Source organism: Centruroides sculpturatus, unplaced genomic scaffold, assembly GCF_000671375.1.
Source record: "Centruroides sculpturatus isolate CEXI.00-Female unplaced genomic scaffold, Cexi_2.0 scaffold319, whole genome shotgun sequence".
NCBI classification, from domain to species: Eukaryota; Metazoa; Arthropoda; class Arachnida; order Scorpiones; family Buthidae; genus Centruroides; species Centruroides sculpturatus.
Window position 1 is genome coordinate 449,024 of NW_019384636.1, and position 26,529 is coordinate 475,552.

General features: G+C 31.7%; 1 pseudogene; it reads left to right on the forward strand.

Moving 5' to 3' along the window:
* LOC111625865 overlaps positions 1-12,734 on the forward strand; it is a 43,211-nt pseudogene extending 30,477 nt beyond the window's left edge.
* The last annotated feature ends 13,795 nt before the right edge of the window (positions 12,735-26,529 follow it).

The following is a 26,529-nucleotide window of genomic DNA, read 5'->3' on the forward strand; positions in this document are numbered from 1 at the left end:
TTATTTTATATATATATATATTTTTTTTTTTTTTTCAATATTAACCCTATGTTACTGCAACAATTCAATAATGAAAGTGACTTGCGTTTGAATTTTAACAGCAATACAAAAAAAAATATTACTAAAAAGCCATCAGTAGTTAGTATGTTCAGCATTTAAGAATACATTGTTTAGTATCGCTAGTTATGTACATAATAAGTCATATGCATATATAACTTATAGTATAAGTTTGTTAATCTAACTCAGAACTTTTATCAGGGCCCAGAGGAAATTTAGTAATTGTAATGGTAATAAATTAATGTTCGTTTACTAATGGAAAATCAAATTTTTAATAATATTGCTTTTCATTAATAAAGAAGCATTCTAAATTTATCATTTGTTCAAAAAAAAACCAGGGAAAAAGTTACCCGTTTTCTTCCGGCCACTATCAGCTCTTCATGCGCTTTGGTAAATTATATGTTGCAAAAAAAAATTTTTACACTAGAGTAACAAACAGGTTTTATATTCAGCAAGGGCGTGACTGGTTATTTTTACATAATTGGTCAAGCTGCGTGACCTTGACCAATTATGTAAAAATAAGTTTCGTACAATTGGAATATTACAGGTTTTTGCGAATCGTACTGTACATATGCAGTACATATCTGCAAAATAAATGTATGCACGTAAATCATTGTGAATGTTACATGTTCATTAATTTTTTTTCAAGTGTTTCAGCAACGTAAAAATGTCCGATAATTCGGCACCATTCCGGTCCACTAGATGCCGGATTAACGAACTATTATAGTGTGTACATAGTGTGAGAGTAGCCGGGGGTACTCTAATCCTCTAATGATTGTTCGTACCACTTAATCGGCACAGATTATCCGAAATCTGTCTCCAAAGTTTCGGATCGAGAGATCCGATCTTAAAAGTTCTCATAGGAGAGCGATAACCGCTAGTAGATCTGAACGGTGAAGTCCAGATGCTTGTCAGGGCTGACACCAGTTTGTAAATTTATCGATCAGCGGACAAACACGTATGAGATCTGATTCGGACTCAAATTAAGAGACATTTTTAATTATAAATTAAATAACAATAAATTTAATAAACTATAAGAAAATATAAAGTAACACAAAATATCCAATGGAAGAATGATATAAATCGAGGGATATATGGACTTATACTATACCCGATTCGCGATCGAGAGAGAGAGCTCACAAAATCGTTAGAAACATACAACCTGTTCTAGTTGTCGTTCGTCTTCTTCTCTGTAGGCAAGGGACACTTTGGAGATAAAGTTCATTTACTTCTTATCTTGGGAGATCGATATGTGCACAAAATCAAAGTATAACTTCTAAGTGCTAACTCTGGAATTCTTCTATGTGACTCGTCTAAGGGCGTTGGTCATCAGGAGGAAAAAGTGTGGAGTTTGGACACTTTCAGATCTGTCGCTGAACTCCCCGAATTTGGATAAATTTCCCCTATATGTCACGATCGGCGACCAATCACCATGCAAAGATTCCTCCGTGAGAACGGATGGAAAGGGGGATATGTGAGGGGTAAACATTTCCCATCAAAGCGAGAGTTTTCGCAGATAAGGGAAAAACAGAGGATGTTCTAACTTCTGTGNTTCAAAAGTAATCGCCATAACTGTTAATACATTTATCCCACTGTGAGACAATTTTGAGGTCAATGCCTTCGTAGAAAAATTTTTGCGGTTGCCTGTGGAACCTTGATTTTACCCAGGCGTGCACGTTTTCGTCCGAAGCAAATTGATGGTCACGAATGTCTTTCTTCGGGGCTCCAAAAATATGGAAATCGCATGGGGATAAATCGGGACTGTATGGAAGATGTATAAGGGCTTCCCAGCGAAACTTCTGCAGCGTAGTCGAAACAACTTTGGTAACATGTGGGCGGGCATTATCCTGCAACAGAATGATGCTGTCTGTCAACATTCTATATATATATATATATAATAAACTATTAAACTGGTTAATTTCGAATTTAATTTTAAGTTAAAGTTTGATTTATGTATTGATTTTTTAAATAAGTTCTACATTATAAATATTCTTGTTAGTTCTCAAGAATAAATTGAAGAAAAACAAACATTTATGACTTAATTAACTGCACTGGCGTGCAAAACTTAAGCAACAATGCAGTTAGTGCGCACAGTGCAAGACTACGATAAAAAGGACAAAAGGCGCTATTAAAGACATCTACTACAAGTTCAAGTGAGTTTGTATATGCAATATGACTAGACGAAACCATCTGGATGACTCTATATGTGGGAGAGTGATCGGCGAGCTTGAGGGGAGCACAGTATGACAAGTGTAGCCCAAGAGTTTGGAATCAACAAAAGTGTCTTTTCACGAGGTCGGAAAGCCTACCAAACCACAGATACAGATTTAAGAAAGATTGGTGGTTGTCGTCAAGAAAAACAATTACAATGGATGACTGATATATCGTTCTTCAGGCGAAAAGAAATTGATATCAGTCAGCAGGCAATATTGCTCAACAGCTGCGTATGGCAACGAGACAAAATGTGTCGCCGTTTAATGTGGCCAGACGCTTTCATAAAGGTGGCCTATTCGCCTGCCGTCCTGAACGCTGCATCCCACTGACAGTTGCCCATCAGCAGCATCTTTAGACTGGTGTAAGGAACACAATAACTGTACGTCTCATCAATGGAGCCACGTCTTCTTTACAAATGAGAGTCGTTTCAGTATCACAAGTGATTCTTAATGTCAGTTGATATGGAGAGAGGTAGGGACACTGTTTTATCCCATTAACATCATGGAAAGAGACCGTTATGGTGGACCTGGTGTGCTCATTTGCTCATTTGGGAAGACATTATGATGAAACGGGTGGACTGAGCTCAAAATTTTTGATGGAAGTATTGTTACCGGAGATTGCTATGTCAGCAAGTGATCCTTCCCATGTGCATCTGTTATAAGGTGACATTGATGCAGACTTCGTTATTATGGATAACTCTAGGACACATCAGATTCGTGCTGTTGAAGAGTTAGTAGAAAGTGAAGATATCAGTAGAATGGATTGGCCAACGTACTCCCCTGATTTAAATCCCATAGAACATGCGTGGGATGGTTTGGAGAGACACCTTTCGGCCTGATTATATCTGCTGGAGAACACCCAACAACTGAAACAGATGCTCATTGAGGAATGGACACTATTACCTCAACAACTGTTTGATAATCAGATTTTGAGTATGGAGAGACCGTGCAAAGCAACCATTGCAGTTAAGTGAGATCATATTCCTCACTAAGGAACATCTGTTTGCTGTTCTCTCTCTGGGCAGACAATTATTTGTATCAATGCTACTCTTTCAATTAAGCCCTTTTTGTTTGACTCCACACTGTATGTATTTTATTCATTTTTGCGCTACTATGCTTCTTCATCCTTTAAGTACAAAATACTGTCTCTGTATTCTGAATGTCATGTCTCCCGGGTGATTTCTTGTGGCGTTATGGCAAAAAAACAATCCTTACATTTTGCACACCAATGTATAAATATTGACTTATTGAAGTAAAATAAATTTATAATTTAAATACAGTCGATCCCCCTATAAGATCATTGATTTTTCCGTTTTATCTGAATTACATGTTGTACGAGTCACTTAGATTTTACAAATACGTGTGCCGGGCTGTGAACGGCTCACATATTTGTAAAATCTAAGTGACTCGTACAACATGTAATTCAGATAAAACGGAAAAATCAATGATCTTATAGGGGGATCGACTGTATAATTTAGGTATAAGAAATAAGAGTATTAGAAATAATTTTTCTACAGCTTACAAAATTTTAAATAATACAGTGGAATCTGGTTAACTCGAACCGGGGTAACTCGAAGTCATTTTCTTTCCCCGATCATCTGGCACAGGGATTTCGTTGTTAAATCAAACCGGCTAATTCAAATTCGTTTAACTCGAACTGTTTAGCTCGAATGGGATTTTGATGCCGGATTTTCACAAACTCTTCGGAATTTTAATTTAAATAAAATAATTAACGTTTATCTATCGAATAAACTAATCAAAAACATTATAAAGCATGGGATCCAAGTAATACTAAAAATAAACATCGTGTCACATGGCACGATGTTTATTTTTAGCACACGCTGTCTAGAACGTGTGCTAACTAACCTACTGATACTGTAACTGCTATTCGAGCCGATCTATCTTTCGAACACTTTTTTGTTTTATTTCATTGCTGATGGATTTCTTCGACTAGCTGACGTAATAAATAAATGAATGTTTGAAAAATTAATTAAAAAAACAATTATAGTCCTATTCTCTGTAAAGATTTTAACCTTTGCGGCAAATTTTTTAAATGTAATAACGGTAAAGAGTCATATGTTTGTGATAAAAAAAATAAAAGAAAAAGAAAACGTTGATTATAGTCGCAAAATATCGCAATTTAAAAAAGTCTTCACTAAACACTTAAGAGTGTATAAATATATATACAGTAGAACCTCGATTATCCGGACTAATTTGGGATGAAGGTAATCCGGATAAGGAAAAATTCGGATAATCGAAACAAATACTTTAATTTGTCTTTTAATGATAATACAACACGTTTTCTTTTCGATGACATATCGATAATATTAAAAGTAAATACTGTATTTTAATAGTGATTAAATTTTCAAGAAACAAACGTTCGTATTGAATTTGTACTACTACTGACCAACGCTAACAGACTAGCTATTGTTAAAAGGCCCTCGGGTGGCGCAAGAAGACGGATTTTATAAAATAAAAAGCAGTTGAAACTGATTTTTATGAATAAAAATTTGACAAACTATTTGTCGTTTTATGACGAGTAAAATTTTTTCGTCGCGTTCGCGGCTTTTATGTAATGCATAAACCTTCGAGGCGCGAAGCCCTTCGGACCGCGAGGCATAGGTGGTGGCCCACGCCTTATGCCTTATGCCATGCCTTATGCCGCCCTTGGTCATAAAAATGATGTAATTTGAATATAAATTATTTATAAATACGTATGTCAAGTTATATTTTTATTACGACGTAAAGTACAGTATATTTAAGAGTTTACGACCACTGTGCTGGGTGAGACGTTGTTGAAACAAAAAAAGTTATGCATTCCATTACGTACATAAACAGTGGCGTAATTCGCCAAGTGCAAATCAGCAAATTTGTAAAATTTTTGTTTATTTTGAACAATTCGGATAATCAAAAATCCGGATAGTAGAGGTCCGGATAATCGAGGTTATACTGTATATATAATGGCAGTCAAATGAAAACGAGACAGATAGGAAAAAAGTAAGTAAACTGTTTATTACTTCAAAAGTAATCGCCATAACTGTTAATACATTTATCCCACTGTGAGACAATTTTGAGGTCAATGCCTTCGTAGAAAAATTTTTGCGGTTGCCTGTGGAACCTTGATTTTACCCAGGCGTGCACGTTTTCGTCCGAAGCAAATTGATGGTCACGAATGTCTTTCTTCGGGGCTCCAAAAATATGGAAATCGCATGGGGATAAATCGGGACTGTATGGAAGATGTATAAGGGCTTCCCAGCGAAACTTCTGCAGCGTAGTCGAAACAACTTTGGTAACATGTGGGCGGGCATTATCCTGCAACAGAATGATGCTGTCTGTCAACATTCCCGGGTGTTTGGATTTGATGGCACTCTTCAATTTTTGCAAAGTTTCCATGTACCGCTGTGCGTTAATTGTGGCACTGTGTTCCAGAAAGTCAACGAGCAGCGGGTCTCTATAGTGATGTCGGACGCACACACGACTTGCCGACCTCACTTCGAGCATGTCTAACAGACAAATGGCACAGCGGTGAACGTTCACGCTGTTCCTTCCTGATTCCCGATAGAGGCCACTTCTATACACACATCTACCTGCATCACCAACTTCCGTGCCACACTTGTTATATAGTCTGTCTTGTTTTCATTCGACTGCCCCTTATACATTATATATCTTGCATAATTATATATATATATACATATATTGCAAGATATATGATTTGAATTTTTATACATTTTAATCTACATAGAAAAACTTTAGCTTGCATGAGATTTCTTAGTAAATAATTAAATTTATGTGTTTTAAAATTTATAAATTTTTCAATTTTATATGTAATTAATTATTTTTATCAGAGTTACAATAATACAGTTTTAGTTAATGTAATAAATTATTGCATTATTTTAATTTTATTATTATAAATGCAAGGAAAAAGTGCATTCTGTTCCGACTTTAGAGGTGATTCACATATTCAAACAACACTTACAACAACAACAAAAAAATGAAATTTATTGTTAAAAGTTTTAGAGAAAAATATACAATGGAAACAAAATTAATACAATAGCACATCGGAAATCGAACGCCTCAGAAGTCGAACAACTTGGAATTCGAACACTTTTTCCAAAGAAAGTTTGTTCTAAAAATCGAACTTTTCCTCGAACTCGAATAATAACAAAGATAGCCATAGTGCGCAGAATGATATCTGTACAGGTACGCATGATGTGATTAAAATTAACATAATCTGGCAGATTATGTTAATTTTTATTTTAGAGCTACATGCTACTTTTTGGGATACTAAACATTATTTTTGGGCTGAAAACAATGAAAATCCATTACCTTTCTAAATTAGTTGCTACAAATTTGGGGCCTGTATTGAACGTGCTTAGTTCATCTGAGTTTTATTCTATAGTTTAATTATTTCATTGTTTTTAATTTATCATCATTATTTTCATTTTTTATCATTAGTTACGAAATTTACTTAAGTTATATTAACTTAAATGATGATTTTTTAGAATTATAATGGATATTTTTGGGGTTTGAGAACGAATTAATTCACTTTACATTATTTCTTACGGGAAAAATTGCTTTAGAACTCGAATACCCTCTAGGAACGAATTATATTCGAGTTCCGATGTGTAAATGTTTTTAACTTTATTTTTAAAATGTTGTGATATTATTATCGGGATTTAAATGAACATCATTTAAAAATTGTTAATTTCTATTTGAAATAAGATTAAAAGTAGTTTACAGTATCGAATAAAATAGATTATAGTTTAATAAATTTTAATGAGACAGATGAACGTATTAATTGCATGAGTTAAGAATTTTATTAATTATTATTTTTGAATTTCGTAATTCGTTTATACTGGAGCAAATATATTTGAAGCGAAAATTATGCATTTTTATGTTAACTTTATGTAAGTAAAGTTAACGAAACTGTAAATCTATGTTGAAATTTATTATTTACAGTATACAGGATATTTCCTAAAAAGTGATCCAGGCTAATAACTCAGAGAGAAGTATCAGATTCATGTAAATGATGGTTGCTTTCATACAATATCGAGGATTAGCTAGCTATTCATTGGTGCATCGTGAATTATCCCAATCCCAAAACAAAAAAGGGGGGATTTATCTCAGCTCCTATTACAGATAGAACTTCTATTCCAATTGTAAAGTTGTAGAGCAGATCGAAATTGATATATTCTACATCTTGTTCAATTGAAAAAAGGATAAAGATGGTGCACCACGTAGGCCTACTTCCAAAAATTTGAAGGGTTATCTAACTTCGGCTTCCCTGTAGTGCTGAGCTGCTTTGTAAGTGTTTGTTTCTCAAACTTTTATACAGTAGTTAATGATAATGTTGTTAATGAACAATACATTTTTGTTTTATTAAATATTTCATAGAACAGAAAGAAAGCTATAATTTGGAACGTAGTATTTTAAATCATAAACATACATTCAAACAAAAAAGCGCTTTATCATGTTCTATAAACATTTCGTCTAGCAGTACCTCAAAGAAAATCCTGTTTGCATTAACAACAATACATATTCGTTCAATTGTTAAGTCATAAACACAGGAAATCACTTCTGGAGTTAGTGTTTGATAAATTATCTTTTTCAGCATCCAATGCCTTTCATATACACGATCTTTTAAAATCCGTATAAAAACCACATAAATAAAATTAGGGGATCTTTAGACCATTGCAGTGGACCATGTGGGCCAATTCACTGGATACTAAGTGGCCATTAAGCCATGGTTAAACTTCTTTAAGAACATGCGATCATATAACATGTTGAAACCAAATATGATGGCTTTGGCACCCAATGCCATCATATTTGGTTTTAACAGATGGTCATTTAAAAGGTCTTCCAGCCATACATCAATTACTGTATGTAAGAAATTCGGATGCCTCCCTCCTGTAAGTGTCTCTCAAAATAAAACAGGAACGATGAGACAATCGTTCGAAATTCATACCATACTTTCAGAGAAAAATGAATATGATGTGTTTCTTCAACGCAGTGTGTTACATGCTGACAGGTGATGTAAGTATTGATATATTGAATGCTGCCAATCTTGAAAAGCAAATTGTGGAGGCCTGTCAAATACTATTTTTTTATAGAAAATTTTTATGGATGGCAAAATTAAAGTTAAAATAAAAATATTTGTTATTAATCGAAAATTTGTTCTGGCAGGTGGTGTTTGTTCGGCCGAGCAAACATTCGACTACCAAGCGATCCCCTCGCGTTTGAGTACGGAGATATCATCATATTCATGCATTAGGGATAGTAATCTGATCGTTAGCACAGAAGAAGCTATTGTAAAAGGCTGACAGGCGTATCGTCTTTGGTCTCTTTATGGCGAAAAAGCAATACTTTCTGATTAAAGTGTCCAAATCGTACAACTAAAACAACATAAAATCCTTACAAATTAAATTAATCAATAAATAACAAAAAAACTAAGGTAAAAGGTAACAGCTTTGGATAATCAGTCTGCTATGCGAAAAATAAAAATTACTTCGGCATGAATTCGCTGATTTTGTGGACGTAGGATCACATGCGAATAACGCAGCTTGTTCTTTATCTTGCGGTAGTATAATTTCGACTTGTTCTCTTGTGTCTACAATTGGAACTATATAGTTTTATCTGCCATAGGAGTTGAGATAATTTTTCCTTCTTCTTCGGGTTAGAGGAAATTCACTAATGCACCAATGAATAGCCCATCCTCGATAATGTATGAAAGCACTTTTTAGTAGATATCCTGAAAACTTTGCTAAGTTTTTAAAAATAGTAAAATATACAGAATATGAAGAAATATTTCACAAAATAAAAAGTAAGAATAATTTTTTCCTTTATAGTTAAAGTATGTAACCAGTTTGGTTTACTATTCTGCAAGACTTCTTTTCTAAATTTAGTTCTTTAGTTCTGTGTAGTACAGTAACTAAATTTAGAAAAGAAGAGAATCGGTAAAAAGTCCTACAGAATAATGAACCAAAGAGGTTACACACTTTATTTAACGAAAAAAATTAAAGAAAGGATGTACGACAAATTTTATAATGAAAAATAATTTTATTCCTTTTTTATTCTATTTCATTATTATTTTTACTTTGATTTATGTATCAGTATTATTTTTATTTTATAAAATTAGCAATTGACTATTCGATTTTAGTTTCCTAAGTATGAGCCGGTCTATGGCCGAGATAGCCTCGGTCTACCTTTCTAGGGGACCCGGAAGTGAATTCGGACGGTTGAAAAACTCGGGAATTTTTCGAGTTGTGGTCGGTTCAGAAAATGTCGGGCTCAGTCACTCGCCATTAGCCTTCCCATTGTGGATTTAGCCAAACCCACGATGTGTCTGATAAAGGCTCTTTTTACTGTCCACAGGCGAAAATAATCCAAAATTACACTGTATATCAACGAAATATTTATTTTGATATTTTGAATTGTTCACTATGTTTTTTATTGATAAAAACCATGCCAATACGAATTTGATTAATGTTAATAAGATTTGTATTATTCTATAATAATTAAAGATTGTAATACTAAAAATATTTTTTGGGCAGAAACCGACTCCTATTTAGGTGTTAGACACGTGAACAAAAACCTGAAAAACATTACGTGACCATTGGTGAGGGGCAAACCGCGACCAACTACCAGTAATTAGTCATTTTATCCATTTGACCACAGTTATTTTATCACCTTATTCGAGTAAGATAAAATCATCATTACCATAACAGGCAATTTTAATTTTAATGGCTAATGACTAGGCGTTTTACTTTCTAGGCTGTGTTATGTATACATAACAAAGGAAACAATTGAAATCGTGTCAAATTTGACCCTCAGCGGTGTTCGCAAATCTTCACGTTTTCAAACCTCCTGAAGACAAAAATGTCAAACAAACGGAAAAAATTCCGTGGATGTGTATGTGTTGGTATCTATCTTGTTTAATATCTCAGGATGAAATAATAATTAAAAAACGAAATTTGGCATGGTAGCTCGTATATAAGGGGCATTGATGTTATTAAATTTTGACGTTTAAAGATCGACGGGAGATTGGAAGAGGTCATGTATCATACGAGAGGGGGTCGGACTTAATAACAATTTTACTCGTTATTAGCATTTACAAATTTTTCTATAAAATTCATCCCTATCCTAAAAATTAATCTTTTTGCCATTTTATAATAATTAATAATATAAAAAGTTTATTTAAAAAACCCATAACAGATAGCTCCACACACAATTTTATTTATTATATTTAATAATATATAACAGTTATTTTTAAAATAAAATTCCATAACAGCCGTGAAAGTTACCTAACTTCTTGCTAGATTTTTTTGGTTCATTAGAAATTTTCATTTTATCGAAGTTGGAATCTTGATGATATTCTCCTTAATCCCACGTTATACATACCGTACAGTATTTGTTGGGGTAAATGATATGCTAGTTGAAATGCGTTTAAGAGAATTTCAACTAACGTATCTCGTCGTGATTGATTTTTTGAGAGAATGCCAACTTATCTTCTTCGAATATATTCGATTTATCCTACTCGAATGAAGCAATGAATCAGAAATTCTTAGATTTAGGTTTTAAAACGAAGTATGGTTATCTTCAATTGGGCATGTTCTTCTGGTTTTTTAAAAATCAAATCTCAATGACTTATTTCCACTATCTGTCATAAACGCCTTATTCATCAAATATGGCTAATTTTATGATAATTTAGTTGACAAATATTGCTTATCATAAAACTATCGAAATGTTACTTTTAATATGTTTGAACACAAGATTGTTTCTTAATTAATTATAAAGTGATAACGTAAATCAAAACAAGCTCTGTTAGAATTACTTTAGAAATACATTTTTAATGTTGGAAATCAAAATTCAAGGCAAACTTTAAGAGGGATGATTAATGACAAGATTGTAGTATGATATTATTATCATTTTTAAATAGCATGTTTATTCTTATCGCAAGCTCTACCTTGATTTGCTCTGTCCGACTCATTATTGCTGATACGTGAAAAAATTAGATAAAATAGAGATAAACCAACATTTAATTATAGTTGAGAGGTAGAGTTATTTCTATTTTATAATAAATAAAAATAAACCAGTTAGAAAAAAATTTTTGAAACAAATTGGTAACTAAATTGTATGTAAATGAAACAGAATTCTGATTATAAACACGTTTGAAATGTGATAAATATTCAATCACATCAGAAAAAATGTGATTGATTATTTATCACATTTTAAAAACATAATCGTGATACAAAAATTAACTACGTAAAGAATATATATTCTTAAAATATTTATTTAAATAAATTTATTTTTCAGGATATTATGGAAACATCCGATTTCAGAAGAAAAGGCGAAGTCAAGCTATTTTATATAGAAGAATATCTGACACAAAATATAGATTTTGAATGGAATCAAAAACTTTGGCCTTACACAATTTATTGGTCAGCTGTGTATCTGTTGGTCATTTTCTCTTTGCAAAATTATATGAAGTCCAGACCTTCGTTTCAGTTACGTGGCCCACTGGTCTTTTGGAATATCTTATTAGCTTTATTTAGCATCTGCGGCACAATAAGAATGTTAACTGGACTAGGGACTTTAATTAAAGAATTTGGATTCACTTATTCCGTCTGTAATATAAGTTTCGCGAAAAAATATCACCCTGTCTCCATATGGATTTATTTATTTACTTGGTCGAAACTTTTTGAATTTGGAGATACTTTGTTTATTGTTCTCCGGAAACAAAATTTAATATTTTTACATTGGTATCATCATATTGCGACCTTAATTTTTACTTGGTATAATGCCGCTAATGAGGTATCTACTGGATACTGGTTTTGTACTATGAATTTATTTGTACATAGTTTTATGTATACTTACTATGCAATGAAAGCGATGAAAATAAATGTTCCTCGTTTTATTGCCATGTTGGTAACTATGATGCAAATTACTCAAATGTTCTTTGGTTGTTTTATTACATTCTGGGCAGTTGTTAACTTTTATAGTGGCGAATACTGCGAACAAACTGAGAATACGTTATCATTGGCAATATTTTTATATGTTACTTATGTTTTATTATTTTGTCGTTTATTCTACGCTTTATATATATCTAAAACTGTTAGATCTGATACGTTGAAACAGAAGTATCAATAAAACTATAACCATAATCAGAAATTCTTTGCGAATTATTATACATTTATGAAATTATTTTCATAAACAAGAATTTATAATAATTCAAAAATGTTAATTATCAACTATCTAAAATACTTTTGCTTTTGAAATAAATATACATCTATTTATACATTTATTTTATAATCTTTATATAAGTAAGTATTTCATAAATATTTTTTATATTAAACATTTACAACTGAAAAATGTAAGATTCGCTCAAATCATGTACTATAAAATACGTTTAGAGATGTAATTACATTTATTCATTGTTGTTATTAAATATTTCATTTAAAAACAATGCGTGTTTGTATATTTTATTAATTTTTCTCTAATGAATTCGAATTATTAGATTTCGCAATAAAGAAAAGAAAAAAAAATGCAAAATGTAAATATACAACTTTTTTTCAAAGTAGGACATCGTAAGTATGACAAGGTTAAATGAATAAATTTGAAGTAAAAAATTCTTATAAGCTTATAGAATAAATTTCTCTAAATATGTTCTTTGCATATGAAAAAAATGCATTCTTAAAAATTCATATTTTGGAAAATGCATATACACATATAAATTGCATATACATCTATACAAGTTGAGTCAAAAGTTTCTTGCCCTAATAATATATATATATATCGTCATTATTTTTGGAATTTTTCATTCCAAAAATATTAAGATATGAAAATATATTAATTTTGTTAATGTACTTAGATAGGAAGTCACGTTTGGAGCGTTAGATGGGAATCTTTTCTCGATTCTTGAGAATGATTTTCAAGGTCAACAAAAAAGCCATGCATGGCTAGTAACTAATTAAATTAATTAATAAAACTTCAGTACTTTTGGAGTGAAAAGGGTACAAGGGACTTTTCACTTCCTGTATATATATACATAGCATTTTTGTATATAGGTTACGCTGAATTTGGGAATGCTTCTCCTTTCATAAAATAACAAGAAATTTGCGTAATTCGTGAAATCTGTATGATATGCCGATTTTACGAATTTGCAAATATTCCTGCTAAATTCACAAAACTGGTAATCGCACCAAGTGATACTGAGTAACATTGTAGTAACTTATTTTGGAGAAATTACAAATTTTGTTTTTATTTTTTATTTATTTTTGTTTGTTTATCGTTGATTTGTTGTCTGTAATTTTGAAGTATTGCTGTAAGTGCATACATTTTTCAATAATATATGCTTCAGCACTAATTTAGCATTTAATGTAACATCTATTTAATGTCTAACTAATGTAAAATCGACGTTTAACTCGAACTTAGCGCGGAATCTTAAACCAAAGTAAAATAATTATTTATGAAATACAAGAAAATTGTTTATCGAATTACATAATAATCAAATTTCTTATTAATTACATAATAATTATTAATTTAAAATTTAAAAGCGATAGAATAATCATAGAATAATCATTGATTAAAAACTGTTTATATTTTATCTCTACTTTCCGCCATTTTGCAGACAAAACAGAAACTAAATATGACATGATTTTCATTTCTTTAATTTATTCGATTAATTTTTTTAAACCCTGGAATATATAAATCCGTTGTTTATAAGTAATCATTAGAGGTATAAAACAGTGTTTCGCAACCTGTGTGCTGCAGTACACTGATGTGCCGTCACATGGTGAAAGGTGTGACGTGAACTTTTACGTATTTTGTTAATTTCAAATTTTATTTATATATTTTTATCACAGTTGTTGTGTTTCTTATGCTTGTATTTCATTCTCTGCCGCAGTACTCATGAAATAAGATGACGTTTGTTTATTCTTTATTACAAGCCACGCATTTTTATGTATTCTAAGAAATTATATGTAAAAAAAATTTGCTCACAGGTGTTGATGTCTGTTTAGTAACAATAATAATAGGTTAGTGGCATTACGTAATTCTATTAATAGTATCATATTATACGTTTTTGAGGGGAATAACATTTTGGTGTACAGTGTTGAGTCATGGGTGTGCCGCAAGTAGAAAAAGGTTGCGGAACACTGGTATAAAACAATAAAATCTTCAAGTATAAAGACAATACTAAAACAAATCTGCTCAAAACCTAAGCCATAACTCAATAAGCAAAACAAATTTGTTCAGGCCCACCATTGGCCAAGCGGTTCCGGTCCCTAAACACTGGGAATTCGGTCGTTGGTTCGCACATCGGCAGTTGATAAGCTGACTAGGTGGAGTTTTCCGGGTTTTCTCCACGTCTGTAACACCTGAATACCTTTACGCTAGTTACCCTTAAAAGACTTCCCGGAAGGCATTATTCCCCGCGTATAAACAAATATATATAATTACTACATCAAATCGCACGTCACAACTTATCACGGGGCACCATAGTCCAGTAGATCTTCTCCAACATGAAAAGACAAGACAAACGTCTGCAACTGTAAAATATAAAATCGGCATTTTATATTTTTAACAAGCTAATTTTGAATTGCCTATTTCTTGAAATTAGTAGAAAATTTTCCTAATTATGCCGATACCAATTATGCAAATTTTTGCTTGTTTTACGAAACGAGCAACATTTCCGAATACGGCTTAACGTATATACATTTTTTGTCGCATTTGTATACATACAATATGTTTAGAGGAGAATATTCTGTACATCGTGAAAAGAAAAAGGTCATGCAAATGAATAGATATTTCTAATGGCAAATAAAAACTCGGTTAATCGAATAACGGAAATAACATATTTTAGTATGTTATGCAAAAGGAAGAATTAGTGGAGCGTTATAGCTTGTTGGGTCCCAGGCCACGGAGCCCCATGTAAAATGTTGACTTCAGAAATTTTTCTTCGGGGAATGTTTTCTTATAAAAGAATTGTTTATAACCGTTTTGGTGGAGCCTGGGCAATTGTTCTTTTTGCCTAAAGGATAACGCGCCACCGGGAAGAATACAGCATGCAGTGAAAACTAGTTACTCGGAAAATTGTTATACAAAACTCAACTTTATGGTTTAGAATTCAGTTTTATACAAGGCCTTGACAATAAATGTTTTCATGTAGTCGAAAAAGAGATTCATACAGGCCGTGGTGGTTGTCTGCGAACCACAAAAAACTCCATAAGATCCACTAGGATGTAACAGTTTCTAGCATATAACATCGTTTTCCATTTCGCGAACACTTCTTTAAATAGGGTTTAATTGTAGACTGTAAGGTAGAAAACTCTAGATGACGTCCGCGAGATTATATCAGATGACGTATTTTTGCCGTCTTGTGAAAAAAAAAACGTTAACCGAATGTCGCCAATTGTATTTTTCCTCTTTAAGTTTCGGATATAGTTTACTCAGAAACTCCAAGTACAAGCGAGCATTGTAAGGACAGCTGTTTTATACAGTAAAATATAGCATATCGCTTCTACTTATAGTGTCCGACACAATTTTTAGCCCGTATGATGATTACAGTTTTACGTGAAGTTGTTCCTCCAGTAGCACGCTTTCGTATCGTTTCTGTCGTATTTTCACAGCAATGAATAAGATCTATGCGTTTGAATAAATAACGGAAATCCTACAGTGCATGATAAAATGTTGATCTGGACATTCGAGTGTTAAATACAACCTCAATCTTACTAACGATCTGTTTTATTGTTATTGAATAATATTCGTTCAGAAGTTGATGGATGAAATCTAGCTCACCGTCACATCTTTCTTTTAAGCTCATTCTTACGTATCGCAGTTTTTAGCCCTTCAAATATGGGCTAAAAACTGCGATAGTTTTGAAGGTTTAATATTTTACACAGACTTCTTTCAAGATGGATGTGATAGAACATAGGTCATAGATCCAACATATTAGGGTTTGGATGGAATCGCTTAAATTCTCTCTCTGTGGCATTTCATCATGTGCCTCCCACTGATTACAGTACCTGACTTCAAGAACATCTAGAATATACCGACCCTAGATTCATGTGTAAGAGCCTGTTGTACAATGTTTTTCATTAAGACATAAACCTAATATATTGTTATTTGTCATAATTACCGAATTTATTTTTCTACATAGTTTATTTATTTCTTTGCGCGTGTTTTTCACGGTTCTGCAAACACTAATTTTCTTACGTTACTTTTAATGCGTGAAACATGTATTCGCTCATCCGCACACGTTATTTTCAAGGTGGGATTATTGTTCTCTCTTGCGTATTTCTGTCCTGTACAGTTACGAGTTATAAAACAGTTACTTACGTTTCCGCATAGATTTTAACTACAAGTGTGACCGATGTGTATCTGTATATAAATGCAGTATCTGGGATATCTTGTATACGCATGCTGTATAGGGTAAACTTGCCTAATTCGTACCACTTCAGGAAAAACCATCATATTATCGAAATTAATAAACATAAATTATTTATTATTTTAAGTAACTTTTATTTGGGAAATATTTTATCACTACCATAATCAAATTTAGCATAAATCTTATAAACTTCTGAGAAATAAACAATTTAAAAAAACACTAAAAAAGTACGATTTAGGAACATTCGTCTTAAATCGTACCGATATATTCTTAAATCGTACTTTGAGATCCTATCATTGGTTTGCAGTCTTAAGAATAAAAATCTTTATCAATAATGTACGTGTGTATCAATACGTGTGTATATTAACTCTTAGCAAATTCGGCAGCTGGTCTTTGCCAATTTTTGGCAGTCATCGCAGTTGTAATCCATTGTCTTTTTATTGGTTCCTGCGCGAAGTTCATGTACCCATATCTCACATTGTGTGCATTTGATCATACTTTCTTTTACGTCTTCTTGGCATAATTTACAGTACCAACTGTTATTTTCATCTTCCTGTTTTTTTTAATTCTCTTTTTGTGATATTTTAGTAGTTTTGCTTTTCTTCGCACCAAGATTCTTTCATACGTTTTTCTTCTTGCAATTCCAAGAATACCACGTAGTGGAGATATTATTTCAAATGTCGCTCGAACTGTCTCTGTATTAGAAATGTTTACTTTCATACCTAAAGAACATTCCTTCGCTTTCTCTTCCAGACACTGATCTTGCTGTTTTTCCGAAGGGTGAGTTGTCGGTACCTCAGGAAGTTGTGGGTACTCAACTTCTTCAGTCTGTTCTCAGTAGTCTGATTGGATTGTGCCACACACGTTAAAGTATCTGTTTGTTCTTGCTGCCTTTCAGTTGCCAGATTCTGGGAGACTTCCGCCGTTTCACTTAGATTAGCATCTTCGTCAAGAACGACATATTCCTCATCCCCGATCTTAAAGCGATTGCGAGGCCACAATCCGCAAGATTCGAAGTCATGCATGCCTGTGTCCATACAAACGGCTCGAAGATATGCTTTATTAAGGAACCAGGATGGTTTGCATCCACGATGCGCAAGCAGCACTAAAATTCAGTTTTAGTGATTTAAAAAATGACCTATCTAGTCTATTCATTGATGTATATTCAGTCCTTGTAACTATCGTCTAAATGTCAATTACGGTACATTATATACACTACAAACTTCGTTAAATTATAAGGTCTCGTCATTATATTTTTTAATCGCTTCTTTCATATTTTCTTTACTTCAAGAATTATATTTTCTTTTTGACACGTTGTTCTAAAATTAAAGACGATTAAGTTTTAATTTGTTTTGAACTTTTGCGGTTATTTTTTAAATCAGAAACTTAGAAAAAAAATAAGTTTACGAATCGGTAATAGCTTATTGTGACATTCATCTAAAATGGTTTTCCTAAATCGTACCAGTACGTTTTAAGAACATGCCTCGAGTACGAAATAGGCGCAAGAGTCGAACAAACTTTACATTAGTCGCCAAAAAATTTGACAACAGATACGCATGTTTCATCACTTCAGATGAAATCACAAAAATACGCACTAATACATCACAGATAGTTAAAAAACTTACATACGATCCAATTTGAAGAAATTTCGTATGAAATGTGCAAAAATATTACAGAAAAAGTTGAAAAAACTTTCCTTTTCAATATTTTTGTCGGGAGCAGAGTAACAGCGTGTTGTCTGTCAGATGGTAATATGACCGATTGTTATTTACTTCTTTTGCTACTAGAGACACTAATAGCTATTACGGGAGTGAAGATATAAGCGAAGTACGAATTAGGCGCAAGTACGAATTAGGCAAGTTTCCCCTATATGCAGAGTAATCGTTTAAAGCGGGAAACGCATCTCGCGTTTAAGCGAATTGTCACGTTAACGAGGTATTTTTTCACTGCATGGGCATTATTGGGCAACAATTTGAAAAAATTGTAGACCTATAAATTTCCACTATTTGTCTTGTCCTTCCTTAATTTCGAGAACGGATAGATAGATGAAAGCCGAGACCAAATATGGAAAGACTTAATGATCCCGATTAATTAAATATTAACTTCTCTTGTAAACCGGAAATCACGTTATTTAGATTGAAAATTTTCCCTGAAAGGAGTTTGATATGCGTCCAGCATGACTGTATGCTAATAGGAAAAGTATTATATACAGGAGTAAGACACTACTAATTTCAGGTGGAGAGCATATATTTTAAATTAAATAAATTAAAAACAGTGACTAAAAATTCCAACACGGCATTATGACGATGTCACAATAAATAATTGCTCACTTTCTATATGTTTTGTTAATTTTTATTTAATAAAAATGTATAAAAATATAATATCAAGATGAACTTACTTTAAAATAGTAGTTCCATTGTTTAATGTTTACTCTATCTATTTGTTAAAAATTTACTGATATATCTGTTAAAAATTAATACAAAATTTTATAAATTTTTATTTTAAAATATTTAGTCGTTTAAGACACATGCATTACAATCACTATTATTTACTTTCCCGGCTGTTATATAATATAACAGGGAAATATGGCAGCCAGTCAAAAATTTCGTTTAAGACACATGCATTACAATAACTATTATTTACTTTCCCGGCTGTTATATAATATAACAGGAAAATATGGCAGCCAGTCAAAAATTTCCCTCCAAGATTTTTACGTTTTTGGACTCAGAGAACCTTGAAACATCGAGAAATAAACAAATATCGTTGTTTTTATTTTCTGAACAGAGAACACATAACAGAGAAAAAATATATAACAGAGAAAAAATAAAATCGTCATTAAGTCTGATTCTACTGGAGATACACACATCTGGACCTTTAATCAGCAAAATTTAATAGCATCTATCTCCCCAATAACCAACTTACCTGCCAAATTTCAGAAATTTTCGACAAAAAGCACAGGAGTTATTAAGCTTCAGAGTGAACAAAATCGTGCCATACACCCCCCACATACATAGGCATATATATATACATACACACATGCTTTGTGATAATGCGCATAGCGCCTCATATACTTCCGCACCAATAGACTGAAGGGTCGATACCGCGTCTGCGATGATTGCGTTGTCAGGACTGACACCACTGTGTCTTATGGACAGACAGAAATTTGGATGGCCACTAAGTTCTTTTACGCGAGAGCGGTCACGTGTGTAGACTGTAGGATTCGGGATGGAGGATGTCCGAGAGACAGCGCGCCTAAAAGAACTTGCACTCTAATACAGTACTCATGTAACACAAACAAATAACCGTTTATTTATATAGAATCATACATATATATTAGGGTTAACTAACTATATAAAGCTGAAAAACCGGATTCTTTCCCGGCGTTTCTTTATGCAGCGAGAGTGTAGCGAAATGACGTCACGAGAAGTGTTGGGCAATTAAAAACCAGTTTTAGTGTGTTCGCTGTAAAGCGCTTCTCGAGCGCTGCATAAAGAAACGCAGAGTTTCTTTCTGTCACTATATGACAAAAATGGCCACTAGGGGCGCCCCTAGCTATTATTTAAATTAACAATAAATTCAGTACATTATTATCTGATGCGGTTTTTAGCATTTTTGGCTGCGTTTTAGTAGGGTACGCCATGAGAAATTCAGTATATTATTATTATTTGTAATAAGAATTATTATTTATACCACGGAATGACACCGCTGCTGCTAGAACGCCCACTACGGAGTGCCCTGGGCTACTAAAATAGAAAGATTAAAAGTACGAAATAATTTAATAATCTATGTTGTAGTTTCATGTATGGTATAGTAAATAAAGAGCATATTAATTAAATCGCATCTGATCTCTAACCGAGAGAGAAAGCTTACATTCGATCGCGAGTTGGTATTTACCTGAAGGTGTTGGACCTCTGTTGCGATCTTAGGAGGATGGTGTTGCCACTTGGCGGGTAGGATTTCACTAGGATTTGGACCCTGAAGATAATCGGCGGCGATTATTTTTATGGGCAGTGTATATCCAAGACTGGAGCGAATACTTGATTGATGACGATGGACTCTTTCCTTCTTATTTGAGTTCCTCCCCCTGTTAAATTTTATATTCATTTTTGGTAATGTAGGATAGTAAAACCAATAGCGATTTTTGATGTAATCCCGTCGGAGTCGTCAAAAAATCCGCCGACTCCGACTCCACAGCCCTGATTTCCACATAACACAGCCCTGATTTCAACATAACACAACATAACATACAATTAGTAACCGAAAACTTCATTGAAGCGGCCTTCTTAGTGCCACAGGGCGGAAAAAACTGAAAATTGAAATTAACTTTGGAAATCTAACAGTTTGATATTTTGACTTTGGGTGTCGTCTGCCACTGATTTATGAAATACAGCGATAATATAAAGTAACTTAATTTAATTTAATAATAAATCTAATTATTTACTTTTATCTATGATCTTAGTCAATCATAGAGCATCTTTTGAGAATAATTTAATGTAAGAATTTATTAAAATTAACGCATTTTATCTTGTTAATGTAACATATTACTTTCCCAGTTGTTATATACCCGTATAACAGAGGGAAAATACAGCGATCGGTCAAAAAGTGACCCGAAGATTTTTACATTTTTGGACTCAGGGATTTTTGAAACTTCGAGAAATGCAAACAAAATATGGATTTTTATTTCTGTACGTATGAATGCTATTGTGTGTGTGTTTGGGAACCATAATTTTGTTCACATGATCTGAAGCTTAATAACTCCCGTGTCTTTTGCCGAAAATTTATGAAATTTTGCTGGGAGATTTGTTTATTAGGGTAATTGAAGATGTTAAATTTTCGTGATTAAAGTTTGAGGGAGTAAGGAAATAGCAGTGGGTCATACACCATAGAGAGAGATATCTCGCATAGGGCCAGACTTCATGACCATTTTACTCGTTATTAGCATTTACAATTCTTTTTATAAAACTCATCCCTACACTCAAAATTTAGATTTTTTGCCATTTTATAATAGTTAAATATATTTAAAAAATTTTAATAATAGTAAAATATCATAACAGATAACGCCACTAAATGTTGTCATGAAAGTTAAGCAACTCGTTGTCGGGTTTTTTTTCTGTGTGTACGAATGTTAGCGCGTATATGAAAGAGCACAGTTTTCTTCAACTAGTTTGAAACTTGATAACTCCTGCGCCTTTTTTCGAAAATTTCTGAAATTTTGCTGGGACATTTGTTTATTAAAGTGATTGATGTTATTAAATGTTTGGTGATTATGGGTCAAGAAGCAGAGATAGAGGGGTCATGTATATATGTCGAGTGGAGTTGGAATAAATGACGAGTTGGCTCGTTATTAGCATCTACAATCTTTTTGTAAAACTCATTTCTATTCTCAAAATTAAGCTTTTTGCCATTTTAAAATAATTAATAATAATAATAATAATAATGTTTATTGATTTAAATTTAAATTTCTTACAATGGGGACTATTTGATNAGAAATAACAACAACTCAAACACCTTAATCCAAAACTCGATATTTTCCATAATTTAGGCTTAAAAGAAGCACACAAAAAAGTTCACCAACACGCTCAACAGCAAGCAGCGCCCCATCATAATTAATAATATAAAAAGTTTTAAAATACCATTTCAAAGGATCACGTATTCATCCTCGAAATTATTGTGGTATTTCAATTTTGACTGTATAGTCGAAAGTATTTGAGAAAATTTCGGTTAATAGATTGAAAGTTTAGTCTAAAAATTTTTAAAATCTTTTCGGATTTTCAGATTGGTTTACGTAAAAGTTTTTCGACTATTAATAATATATTTGTCATTTCCACGGTTATTGAAACAGTATTGACTAAGGAGAGTGATAAATTAATTTGCAATAAATATCTACGAACTTCATTGTCCTTTTCGGTTATAACTACAGATTCCTAACAGCACAAAATTTATCAGCGCAAAATTTCCCGGAATTCATTTCGGCTTGTTCAAAAGCCTTCATCTGAGTAACATATATATACATTCGACATTATGGTATTATAAATAAACATCTATATTTATATCAATTATATATCTTTGTCGGATTATTTTGTAGATGTTTATTTATAATACCATAGTGTCGAATGTACAGTATATATATGTTACTCAGATGAAGGCTTTTGAACAGGCCGAAATGAATTCCGGGAAATTTCGCGCTGATGAATTTTGTGCTGTTATGAATCTGTAATTATAACCGAAAAGGACAATGAAGTTCGTAGTTATTTATTGCAAATTAATTGATAATACAGATCAGAAGCTTATATTGAGCATGGTAAAGTTTATTCTTTCTTTGTGAATCTGCATTCTGCTCTCTTTGAACAGAAATGTTTAGTGGTGCTAGTTATGGAAGATTAAGCTATAAATTCGTTAGTTGTTTAATTTCATGATATGATTTTCTTTGTACGTGGGAAAACGGAATTTTTGTACAACATTTCTGTCAGGTTTGTGTCCACAGCTCTTGCTTTTTATTTTTTACTAAATGATCTAATCAGTCATATTAATGACTCTATGACTTCTGGATTTTACTTTGAGGAAGTTATAGTTAAAATTTCGGTCTATTCCAATGGCACTGTGTTAGTTGTTGATTCTGTTTTGAACCTACAGAGTTTAATAAATGTTTTGGAGACTGTTTTTTGTAATATGCATTTAGGAGTTGATTTGGACAAATAAAAATTTGTGGGTTTTAGGAGAGGTGGTATAAGTTCCTTTAGAGAAAATTGTTTTTTTTTCATATAAGTAGTAGTGTGGAGGCGGTTAACGAATTAAAACATCAAGCGTATTACTTAATTTAGATGGTAGATTTATTAAAAATCTCTATTTTCTCACGAATAAGGCAGAACCTCTGTCGTTTAAAATTATTTAGATTTCCGTGAAAGGTAGATTGACTAAATTGAGAAAGAATCTTTTATATGAATATCAGTTGTTTTTACTAGTTTCGTATGATAAGGAGTTATGATTTTTTGATTGAAACATGAAGTATGAATTTATTCAATGAAACTTTATTACATTCTTATAGTTTGGGTTGTTGGGTTCCCTATTATTTTATAGATTTAGAATTTGGTAAATATCCTATAAATTTTGATATTATTAAAATAATGTTGATATGGCTGAACGGATTTGAGTCTGAATCGTCTCTGGTTAAAGCTTTTAGATCTTTTCTTTTTTAACAATCAAACTTATTGGCATTCTGGAATGAAAAAAATGCTTCATCATTACAGTTCCTTATATTGAATGGATTGATGGTGATCTTAATTTGTCAGATTTAATGTTGCGCATTTCTGATAACTTTTATTAGATGTTTAGAAATATAAGTAGCTCGAATGACAATTTGTTTTTTGGTATCGGCCAATGGAAATGAGTTTTATAACTAAAAGCTATCTAAATCAAAATTTTAGTTTTAATTTCATTAAAAAATAAAAATTAATTAAATTAATTAAAAAATTACAAATTTATCTTAAGAGATTTAATAATATTAAATGTTCTCTTTGTGATAAATCGACAATTTTTCATATTTTTGTATTTGTTCAACATTTTCATATTATTTTTTTTGTATACTTAATTTTCTACTTTTATCGGGTAGTTGTTATTATTATTGCTTTTGTTGTAGTTTTTTTTTTTGGTTTATGTAAAAATTGTACTTAAAAACAATACTTTTCTTTACTATTACAGCATCGGACCCTCAGAGTTTTTTACTGGCTTTTGCTTATTTAATTATTGTATGTAGAATGTTGTATATTATATATTGTAAACCTAATTATCTGATTTTTGTGTTTAATTTTATTTTGATGTATTTCTATTTCATTATTTTTGTTCCCCGTATAAAAGGTGGAAAACCTTGTACTAATTATAATAAAATAATTTAATAAATTTGTTCACTGAATCAAGTAATTAATGCACATAATCAACACGTGAAATTTTATAACACTTAACTACACAACAATACTTTATATCTTAAGGAGAAACCTGATGTACAGGCGTATCAGATTCACGTTCAAAGCGTCGAGAAAAAAGTGATTTTATTTTCTGAAAAACTGTTTTATTTGTTTGTCGTATAGGGTTCCAAATTTTTAAATTTTTTTTAAACTTCTATAATCGAAATAATTAATATTGTCACTGTTAATCAGAATTTCAAATTGCTTTTGAATTTAAAATTTTATTTTAATAAATTTGCAGTAATTATAAATTAATATTAATATTAATATATATTAATATATCTATATATATTGTTACTGTTTTTTTGTTTTATATATATTGGAATATTGAATTTTGTTTTCCGTTGTTGTTATTAGTTGATTGATTTTATGTATGTAAAAATTATACAACTTTCTTGTCTCACTGTTAACATTAAACAAACTAATTCTTTCTTTCTTCGTTCATAAACAAAAGTAAAAGATACTTAGAATAGTTATTATTTTAGAATAGTTATAATCATTCTGTAACGCTAACGCTGTAAAATGATAACTAACGTAATCCATATTGTGATAATTGTTATCATAGCATTCAGTTTATAATAAAATTTCAAATTAAGTTCATATTAATTACAGTTATGTTTCTAGTATTTATAATATGTAATTGAAAGGTCTACGATTTAAATTTTTTAGCAATATATTTACGATGGCTTTTTTATTTAGATTTGCTGTTGTTTAGATTTTCAATCGTTAAAATTTTGTTTTTATCTTGATGATTTTTCTTAGAAATTTTTGTAGTTTCATAAAACATATAGTGTTTTTGACAGATAATTTTCAATTTATAATTCAATATTTTAAACACTATAAAGTTTTTATAAGTTTTCAAACTAAGAAGAGAACGGTGAAATCGCATGATTATAAATTGACTTTTTAACTGCGGTGAAAAAGACAATTTGTTATTGTTTAACTATGGCAGGTTGATCAGAGACAAATAATAGTTATAGTAATAACAACAAGAAAAATTAACACAAAATTTATTAATCAGACGAGTTTAAAAGGAAACAAATGAAAAATGGTAAAGCGTACCATTATCCATTCATTTAGAGTAGTTCAACACTTAGGTGTGGAATTCTTATAGAAAATTACAGTATATGAGAAAATACCCATAAAATTTAGTACACAAATTATTTAAAAACATTATATTATTTACAAGCATATTTGTAAACAAACATTATAGCAATAATAAAATGTATATGCCACCAAAAAATAGCAGATTAATAACTATAGTTATCACACTTAAAATTTACTACAATACCTGCTGCATTACACTTAGCATCCAGAACAAAGCACAGCGATACCATGGATCGTCATTTCTATTGAACTGTCCACAGAAAGGCGAACTTTATCTGAGATATGTGTTGAAATTTTCTCAGAAATCTTCATAACAGTAAAGATGAGTGGCATCATCTGTTTCCGTGTCTGAAAGGCTTTAGATAATATTTTCTTTCCTTTTCATTCTGTAGTTTTATCTTCTGTTCTATGCTAATAATACGAATGTTTTTTTTCTCTCTCCCTTTCTCCAAGTTTTGTCTATTTTCTGGGCTTTCTCTAGAAGAATTGTTTTCTTAGAATTTAATGTTATTATCTGAGACTGTGTTTTTGTTTTTGCACTTTGCAAAACTTCTATTGTTTTGATTAAATGTTTAGAACATTCTCAGTATCTTCAGTACAGCTATCTCGACAATTACCAGAACTTTACAAATTTGTTAACTTCCTGGTTGATTTCACTCAATTCTTCCTTTGTATTTATAAGAAATCATCTTCGTAAAAACCATAAGAATTTAAAAGAGAAATTTAAGTGTTTGTGTGTGTTTTTTCAAACGATGATACAATTTTTTGAATTTCAGCTGCCTTTTATTAAGCTTTATTATATAATGTA